General features: G+C 42.8%; 1 long non-coding RNA gene across 1 annotated transcript; it reads left to right on the top strand.

Moving 5' to 3' along the window:
• The first annotated feature begins 2,744 nt into the window (after nucleotides 1-2,744).
• On the top strand, nucleotides 2,745-9,659 carry LOC113982736. Its single transcript, XR_003538873.2, has 3 exons — nucleotides 2,745-2,809; nucleotides 3,042-3,201; nucleotides 8,049-9,659. It is a non-coding gene; the product is annotated as an uncharacterized LOC113982736 (long non-coding RNA).
• The last annotated feature ends 377 nt before the right edge of the window (nucleotides 9,660-10,036 follow it).

A 10,036-nucleotide genomic window follows, 5' to 3' on the forward strand; every position in this document is an offset into this window, starting at 1 on the left:
CTATTAACATCCCCAGCTCCCAACACACAGTGATCCAGCTGCACAAGGAGCCAAGTGCATTGGGTTGGCTTCTAAGAAAAAGCAGAAGTGGGGGGAGAAAAAGGGTAAGACGAATTAAAGGAGGGGATTTGGAAGTGCAAAGCATGAAACTAGAAGGACAGGCAGTATGAACAGAGCTGTGAAGCAAGAATCAGATGAGCCAGGATGACTGAAGCAGAGAGGAGCAAAGATTTTGCTACAGATTGTCCTGTCATGAAATTGAAATATGGGGCTTTAAATTGCAAGGTAGGTGAGGCAGAATGAGATAAAAGGAAGCCAAGGGAGTAGTAGTGAGCAATAAGCTGTGCTTGTGATGCACATGCACAGTAAGTGCATAAACTAATTAATGAAAATATTGCATTAGCATCTGCAGCAGGATCATCCCTTCTCTGCACCCACACAGAACTCTCCTGGACATGGCTGACCAGTTGGATGTTGCTCATGCCCATCCAAATTTTCCATTGAAAGGAGTGGTACTGCTCTAGTTTTAATGAGTTTCCTAATAAAGACATGATGACTGGCAGTGTAATTTCCCTTCTACATTTCATGCTTTCATGACTGGAGTTTATTATTAACCTTACTACTACATTTTCTGTTATTTTACTCTGGTGGTTTAATTGTATTTCCACCTCAGTCATGTGCATTTGCTTTCTAATAGTCTCCCTTCCCAGATTGCTTTCATGTGAACAGCAGGGTTTTTCAGTTAAGTACTCTGCATTTCTTTCTGGTTTATTCCCTCTTTTTTTCCTCTCTGTCCGTGTATTAGTCATCCTTAATGGGGTACAGCACCTTGTGCTCTCTGACATGGAAAACAGGGACAATGTAAGCAAACATCAAGGACAAAGCATAAAAATAACAGAGGCAGTATCCGTAAAAGGGGAATTAATGACTCAGGCAAGTGGATGCCACATGTAAGTAATTTTAAGGAAAGAAAGCAACAGCCATGCTTAGAAATGCAGATGTATTTATCGCCTTTCAGCCCCCCTATTTAGCTGTTACTAATGGCATATCGAAAGGGAACAAAGGAAATTTCTGAATGCAGAAGCAGGGATGTCTTAGCAGGTGGTCAGGGTAATGGAAATTTAGGGCACAAGCAGCAGACCTGATTCTTATTTTATTAATGCTGACATAAATCAGGCATGTGTATCCACTGAAGGAGTGAATGAAGTTATGCCAAGGTAGGGTTGGAGAGAAGTCGGTCAGGTCTCCCATCTCCATTCTAACACGGAGCAGCAGTCCCCTCAGGAACTGCACCTCTGCTCTCACTAAATAAAATAAGATAGAAATAAATCTTTGTACTCCACTATAAAATACTAGGATGAGTGCACAGATGACTCTGGGTATGCGAGTGCCAGTCTAACAATGCAAAGGAGCAGAAGCGCAGTAGCCCCAGCAGCAGGAGCAGTGGTTTGGTGTTAAGTCAATAAAAATAATTGAGAGTCAGCTCTTATCTACAGTCTGGACCCTTTCCAACACCAACATTTTAGGGATGCTGTACATTGGATCTAAATGTAAAGTAATTTACTAGAGTTAAAGGTCTTCCATGTGAATGAGAATCAGGACCTTTGATTTTACATCCCAGTGTATGTTTCCATCTGCATGTCACACACAAACACTGTTTGTCTGTAAGAAGTAAGGGTAATAACATTCTGCTGATGGGGTTATGAGAAAGACTGAGAGCTGCTTTGGTTTTGGTTATTAATATCTTCATGAGAAGAAAAATCTTGATGCTGAATAGCTTTTTAAACTACTGGGGAAAGGCATGATAGGAACCCCAGGCAGGTGGATAGAATGTAACAAAATCAAATGGGAAATGAAGTATGTCTAAAATGGTGAAGCAGAATAGTCTGTTGATACAGTAGAAGTGGGTGGTGAACTCTCCATTTCTGGTTATCCATGCTGGATAGCCTGCAAGGAAACATACTTTAGCAAGGCACACATACAGGGTTCGGGAGAGGAGATCCTCAGTAAATTTAAGGCCTCATATCAAATAAGTATTTGATTAGATCATCTAACAGCTTTGCCTATAGCCCCTGTGAACCATCTGCTCTGGCTGGCCATCACATGAATGCCCTGGAGCAGAGCCGATAGGGGAAGGTCGTGAGAGGAGCAGTCCTGCCTGGAGCCTTCAGCCTCCATGTGCCTGGCTGTGTTAGCAGGGGCAGGCTCTTCCCACAGCGATGCTAATGAAATCCTGCCACCGAGATTTAGGCAAAGCGCCGGAGCTCCTCTGGCTTACCCGCCCAAGGAGCTCTCCAGCCTTTAAACACAGGAGCACCCGCCGTGTTCCTCAGAGCCAGTAGATGCCGGAGCACTTAGCCAGCATCCTCGCCCGACCGACGGCGCTCTTGCGATGAGAGGGAAGTACCGGCCCTCACTCTGCAGACAGTGCAGTGGGTCCAGAGCCCACATCGCCTGTCTGAGGTGTTCAGCGTCACCCGCCACACCATCTGCTGTCCTTGACCTCCCCGGGAAGCCTGGCTGGGAGATGTCCTGCTGCTTCCTGGAGTTACTGGGATTACTTTTCCCACCCGTGCAGCGAGATGAGACAGATGGGAACACTGACCAAATGCTCCACAACAAACACCCCCCTGCGACTGCAGCGCGCGGGCCCCGCGGCAGCCCTGGCACGGCCGGCACGGGGCTGCCCCGGCCCCGCGGCAGGGGCGCGGCGCCAAGGGCGGGCGGCAGCGCCACCTGGCGGCCGGCGCGGCGCCGGCGGGCCCGGGAACTGCCCCGGGATGCGCCATTCCTGAGCTCTCTGCGGCTGGTGCGCGGGAAAGGGAGGGAGAAAAGCAGTGAGGGAGGGAGGGAGGGAGGAAGGAAGGAGGGAAGGAAGGAAGGAGGAATTTTTCAGTTTTGTCACACTAAGAGCAGAGCTGCAGCCATGTGTGTGGCCTGTGCCGCCTGCTGTAGTGGGGCCACTGTTGCAATTTGGTCAGTGGAAAAATCAGTTATTAATCAGCAAAGAACTATTGATTTTCCAAGTGCTCTTTCCATAGAATAGGATGTCAGCCGTTGCAGCCAGCGAGCGGTGAACTGTGAAGTGCCACTGGGAGCACCTCTGGCCCAAAGGAGCAAGTCGATCCGTGGTGGGAGCTATGAGGTATTCTGGGGTCACTGCTCAAACAGAGCAGTTCCCAGTTCACAGGAGATATAGAGGTACATTTTGTGTTTGTACTTAACAAATTAGGGCAAATTCCCTGTTGCATTGGGAAGCAGAATGGAAGATGTGGCATACTATTCAACTCCACATCAAACCATGTTTTTGGTGGATGTAGGCTGTTTTCCAGTCAATTCATAGTAGCCCTGAGAAATACATAATTTTCCTCCGATAGAATGTAGTCAGCAAAGCAAGCTTTTCTTCTTTTCTCTTCCCCTTTCTTTTTTTTTTAAATGCAGTAGAAATATCCATAAGGTGTTCAGCAACATGCAGTCTTCTGATTGTTTTTCTTCTTGTATAGATCAATTGTGATGGTTCACCCAGGCAAACGTGCTGATCTGGACCATACAGATTTCCCTATTTATTTTAGTTAGGTCTATAATGGAGATTTTTATCACCAGCTACTGGAATTTGTTTGTTTTTTTTTTTTTTTTTATGAAACCTGTCCAGAAATTGAACATTTTGAGACCTGCAATGCTTCTTTTGTAGTTTTTTTTCCTAAAATCCCTGAGTAATATACTCAAGAACATCATTGAAATGTATCTACAATGCAGAGCTTATGTTGACATTTACCCAGGACAGTATCAGCATCAGCAGTCTATAGTGCTGCATAATAGGAACAGGCCAGTGTTCTTTCATACTTTCTGGTATAAAAATTTTAATTTCATGATCTAAAAGATGCCCTGCTTTGGATCTGAATTTTAACTGTCCAGCCATCAGCAGAGAGTGTGGGTTGGCTTGCATCAATTTTAGGTAGCTTTTCAATATGCACATAGTCAATGTTACTCTGCATTTCACTGCATTTCTCTAACAGATCAAATTGTGGTTGTTTCTTCAGTCATGGTCCAGCAACACAATGACAGTAGCAAAGGCATGAGCTCTCACAGCTGTCATTAAGAATCACAAGTTCATTTACTCACTACTGAAACTTTTATCTGGAATAATCCAATACTGCACAGCCATTCCAGGCAACTGGAAAGGGAAAAAATGTCTTTTTGAAACCAGGGCTATGAAAGAATTAGTCTGGAGCTTGACACAAAGAGCATAGTGCGTAGCTCTATTATGGTGATCACCATCAGGAGAACATTGAAAGGTAGGTAAAATGCTGAAACTGATGCTTGTGGAAGATAGTGTTCCCAGTGTCACTGCTGCCACTATGGAGAACGCAGTTGTCACTGCTGCCACTATGGAGAACGCAGTCCTAGCTTCATACAGGATCACTGGCACATGCAGCCCTACTGCAAGGAAAAACTGGTCAGCTCATATAGTTTAAGCATATTGAAATTAAAGCAATTTATTGATTTATTAGCAGTGCATATTTAATCTGCTATCAGAGAACTCTGTATTCAGGACTGAAATCATCAACACATCAGATAAACCACAGTCCTAGACACTTGCAAAATAAATGTCTGCAGATTTATAAGCATGCTTTTATAGCCCAACATTTAAGAGCAGCGTGCACTGCAGCACCCATGCTTTGTGTGTGGGTGCCGTGCCCATGTGCAGCCCCGCCTGTTGAGAAGTGGGTGCACCCACCGTGTGTGCACCGATGCTGCTGCCGGCACCCCGCTAAGGCACCGCTGAGAGCAGGTGCCTCTCATGGCCCCATGTGCACCCTGAGGAGCGGTGCACTCCCCTACACTCCCCATGCTGTGGGACACTGGCTGGGAGCTGCTGGGGCTGCTGCGGGGCGATGCCTGGCAGTGTCCCAGCAGGGTCACTGCTCCTCCTTCTGCTCCAAGGCATCTCCCCGGGGAAGGGTAGTCTCTGTCATTCCCTGGTTATTGATTAATCGGGGTGGTCATTTTCCTTGTTAGCGCTGCCAGCATTGGGTAATGCCCTCTCAGGCGGCTTTGGGTGTTCCATAAAGCTACTTAGCTGAGGGGTGTGTGGCTGGGGATGTGCTTTTGGGCTTCCATTGCTGCCGCCGCTGTGCGAGCTGGACAAGCTCACAGCCGGCGCTGCCCTTGTTTCTGGACGCTGGTCTGCCGGTTTGGTAGCAGACATTCCTCGCTTCCCCGGCGTGCTGCCTCGGCCGGGAAGGGCTCTCGCTGCTGACAGGGGGAGCTGAGCAGTAGCTCTCCCTGCCTGCTCCTGGTCCAGTCCGGGGTCCTCCTCCTGATCCAGTCCGGGGTCCTCCCGGGTGACTATCTCGGAGCAAAACCTTTACAGACATGACCCTTTGTTTTGCTCTGTTAAAAGAGTTAGCAATACAGCTGCAAAGGTCCGAGTTTACTGGTGTTTGGTTATATAGCCCTGGGCCTGCAAGGCTATGTAAAATTCAGATCCTCTCTGAATGCAGCTTCTTAGAAAACTGGGGATTGTTGCAACAGTTTCTCTCTCTCTCCTGTACTGATACTCTTCCTGTCTAGATAGTAGTAATTCGTACTTCTAGATATGCTTATTTGTTTCCAGTCTAATATTTCTGCACCTTTTCTTATTTCTTTTTAGTTTTTCTTTATTTTTCCCTTAACCAAGTTTTTAAGACCATGTTCTTTTATGTGGCTCCTTTTCCGTGCAGTTTCCTTGAAATCCTTTCTTCCTCTGCGGCTTTCCGATCTGTGTCAGTCTCTCTCCAGATCAATAGTACTTAATTTTTGGGGTTTTTACTTCTTTCTTAGACATTTCAGCTCTTTGGTCCCAGTCACTGTCTAAAAGCAATGGATAGTGTTCCCAGGGGTACTGGGGTGACATAGAGCTTTGTGCCTTCACCCTCCATATGCTGCCAAGTGAGCATCCTTGAGGCTACACCAGAGCTGATCTCAGCATCTCCTGTTAGTCTATAATAGTGCACAATAATGTTGTGACTCTCAGTTTGCAGCTGTTTGCATTTGACCAGGACATGGAAAAAGAAACAGTAATTTGGGAGCACATTTTTCTCCACTTTTTTTTTTTCTGTCTGAAAAACAGCAAGTGATCCAAATTTAGCCAGCTGTGGTGTTTCTCTTGATGCTCTGCGGCAGAGCTTGATCAACAGTAAAACAGCAGATTGTAGAGAAAAATAAGTATCAATAGCGATGTTTTCAGATGTGAGAAGGTCCCTATGGCTATAGGGGTTTAGTTTTCTCTAGCTCAAACAGCACTGAATTGTCCTTTAGAGAGAAAAAAAAACAACTCTAAGAATGGAAAACAAACACTTTTGGTTCTCTTCTTATATTTCACGTGCACTCACATCTCCAGTTTCATAGACCAAACCAAGCAAAATTGAGACTCATGTCAACTTTTTCCACTCTTTGAGAGATGCAAAATGCAAAGGCCAAATAAATCACCAAAAGTTTAGATAAGTCATGTTTGCAAAGTTGTACTTACAATGCAACTTTTTTACCTCACTCCCTGCAGCCCTCCTGCTGTTATGTTTATGCACTATGTGAAGCTTTTTAAAGCTGACATTTGGGATTTGTCCCTGAAGGATTATCTTTGAAGCAACATATCCCTTCTTAGTACTTAAGATTTTTTTAACATCCTGCATTCATAATTCTAAGACACAAATAATACTATCAATATTAATGCACTGTAGACAGTTTCTTCTGTACTTGAAGATATGTTACTACCCACAGAGATAAGTAGAATTTCATAAATACATACAAAAATCTTAACTTTTGTTCTCATGACATGTCTTCAGAGCTGTAATTGTAATAACACTTCAGAGCATAGTATTGTTACTAGCTGCCAGAAACTGCCTCTCAGGAAAAATTGACTCCATTGAATCAAGCATCTCTACTCATGCTGAGAAGATACTGAATACACACACACACAACTATGTATAAATATACATATAAAGATATATGTCAGTGTCATTATTCATTCAAGTGAAAATAATTTCCTCTTTTAAAAAATATTTGACTTTCTGTGAATAAGTAATAATAATAATAACAACAATAATGTAATTTAAGAAGAAATAGTTAAATAGTTGTGCAAGGGTGTGTTTAGGCTTCAATTGACGTAAAGATTCCCTCTATTTAAAAGGTGCCATTTTCTCCTGTACCTGCAAAAGAGTATTGTCTGTGTTTTGTGTCTAGTCCCCCATAAAAAAGATGGATTGCCACCCAGAATTCTTTGGGCTGAAACAGGTCTACTAAAATAACAGGAAAATTTTGAGTGAAGGTAAACCAGTGACATTTAAATCCATTCATGGATAACTGTCATGAAGGAAATAGGTCTAATTTACTTCTTTTCTGTTGTAAATAGTGGTTCTGATTCTGTTCTCATTCTTGGATATAAAGCTGGAGTTTCTTCACCAACACTGCTGACAATTCTAGGTTTATAACACATTCTATTAAATAAGAACTGCTAACAGAATTAGGTCACTCATGTTCACTACAGAAGAAAAATATTTTAGAGGGCTAGACACAGTCAGTGGTGATGAACAGTTCTTAGTTACCCCTGTACACCTCTTTCTGTCCAAGAAGGGTGATCTGAAGGAAGAGTTTACAGTTTCTGGGTAACTGCACAGTATTTATGTCTCAAAGCCACAAGCTTATTTTCCTCAAGTACAACAGGGATGTTGCACTATTATTCACATAGATAAAGTGTTGGGTAAGTTGTCCTAATTATTTCTTACCCTTAATGTTGAAGAAAACACTATTGTCCCTTATAGCAGAGTGCTATTTATGCTTCCTTTATATCTCCATAATTGTTGTGCAATGTTTGCTGTGGAGTCCTCAAGACTTTTCTTCAATATAATTGTTAAATAAAAGGTATATTTTTTATTAATTATCTAAGTGTCTTTTAGACATCACACAGAAATTAATAAACAAGGGGACTTGCCAGAGATATTTTACATTTTGACTATAAAATAGATAGAAATAATTAATGTACTGATTATTTATTTATATCTTTCAAACAGGCATCAACAGGACTAAAAAGAGCACATTTTTAAGCTTTATTAAAGGCCCTAGGCAACAGATTTCTTTCTGTAATATATTTTAATCTACCAACTGATTTATGGATAATAAAGCTGCATGAGAAGTTTTCAATGGAATTGGAGTCAAGATTGGCCATGGTGTCATTACAGAATGGAGGACCCTTCACCCAAACATCACAAGCTATAACCACTAAATCATCTGCGATGGGCTGCTGAGCCTGTACATTCCTGTGTGTAAAAGTCTAGAAAGGATTTTTACGTCTTCTGGTCTCCCAGCACACTGGGTCCCAAATCCAGTCTGAGACTGCCTTGGCCTCACTTTGTGCCTTTTGCTAGCTCCAGTGGTCAGAAACCACCTCCTGATTTCCAAACTCATTTTTTTCCTGGCTGGTTGGTGCCTTTTGTTGTTGTTGGACCAATATTATATTTTATCTGAAATAGCTGTTCCCTTCTGAGAGTTTACTCACCTGATATAGAAGAGCCTTGTCTTTCCTGAGGGTCTTGCTCAATGAAGCAAACCAAGTTGTCCTAGTCCTCTCTAGTAAATACAGTGAGTAACTCTGCTTATCCTAAAAGCTCTCTCCTGTGTCTAGTCCAGTTAAAATTCAGCTTTCTTGTATGTAAGTGACTAGAACTATATGAGAGCCTAAGGAGTTGTTAAAGTCACCACAACATTTCACTTGCCTTTGTTGTGGCTGCAAGTTGTGGAGACATCTGTGAATACACGTGTGCTTTGTGTAATGTCCAAGTGTATATATGTATGCAAGTACACATGTGCACCCCCACACACCACACACATATCCACACATTGCTTTGCGTGTTTGTTGCCAGCTGAGGAACTCTCAGATTACAGTGCACATTTTTAGTACTGTTGCTGAAGTGCATGCCCTTGTGTGTTATGGTACTCTGTTGGGATTCCTCCTCTCCTCATGATCACCTCTCTCTGTGTGAAAGACAGTCTCCTCCATACTGAGGATAGTGTATTTGGCAAATTTAGTTACCACTTGTCCATTTTTTGCACTATCAATATTGCTAAAACTAAACCAGACCCAGTTCTTGAAAAACTTTGCTCATCATCTTCTTCCAGATCTGTACCATCCCTTCCAGCCAATCCTGCTGACATTCTCTCTTCAAGCATCCTTATGCTACATGGCTTGCATTTGTTCTGCTCAAAATAAAATTATTTCCTGGGTGACTGTATAGTAGATGTTTTACAGATGTTTAGATAAATGAAATTTTGGTCTTAGTATTGCATAATAATAATAGTTTAAAAATATCAATTATAGTTTCTAAGAAAGATGCTAGATTCATCTGACACGTACATTGCATTACTCTTCCTTCCATCTTCACAGGTTTAATTAGTTTTTCTTCAAAAATTATTCCAAGTCCTCTCCTCTTTTGCTTAAGTTTGTTTAAGATCTCTACTCTCAGAGTTGTGACTGTAAGAGTCCAGTCTAGTATGGACTAATTCTCTGGTTCTGACTATGCTTCTGATATTGAGATGACAGCTACTTCCCTCTCTGTGTGTGAGTTATTGTATGCAAGAGCATATCCCTAATGTCATTGTTGCCCATTAAAGAACAAAAAACTCTCTTGATGTGGTCAGAGACTTACATTTGCTTTGGGAGAAGCTGGAAAAAGCCCTGATGAAGGTAACTATTTCTGCGGGCAGGCAATAAAAGCTGGAGGTGATGGAAGGTGGGATGGACCAACCATATTTGTCCAGCTCTGTAACTTCTGTCATTGAGTTTGTCACATTAACACTGGAATGAAAACACCTCTTTCCCAGGGTTCCCATTTCAAAGAAGTTGCCAGGTATCTCTTTTATAATTATGCCTATGGTTGGGGCAGTTGGATGCAACCAGTGTTCTGGCTCTGTCCATCATCCCTGTGCTTCCCAGACGTACAGCTTATGCATGCAGCCTGGGAGAAGGATGTAGGTTGGTGTGATGGTGCAGTCAACATGACTA

Source organism: Pipra filicauda, unplaced genomic scaffold, assembly GCF_003945595.2.
Source record: "Pipra filicauda isolate LSUMZ 115617 unplaced genomic scaffold, ASM394559v2 scaffold365_size864120_pilon, whole genome shotgun sequence".
Taxonomy (NCBI): Eukaryota; Metazoa; Chordata; class Aves; order Passeriformes; family Pipridae; genus Pipra; species Pipra filicauda.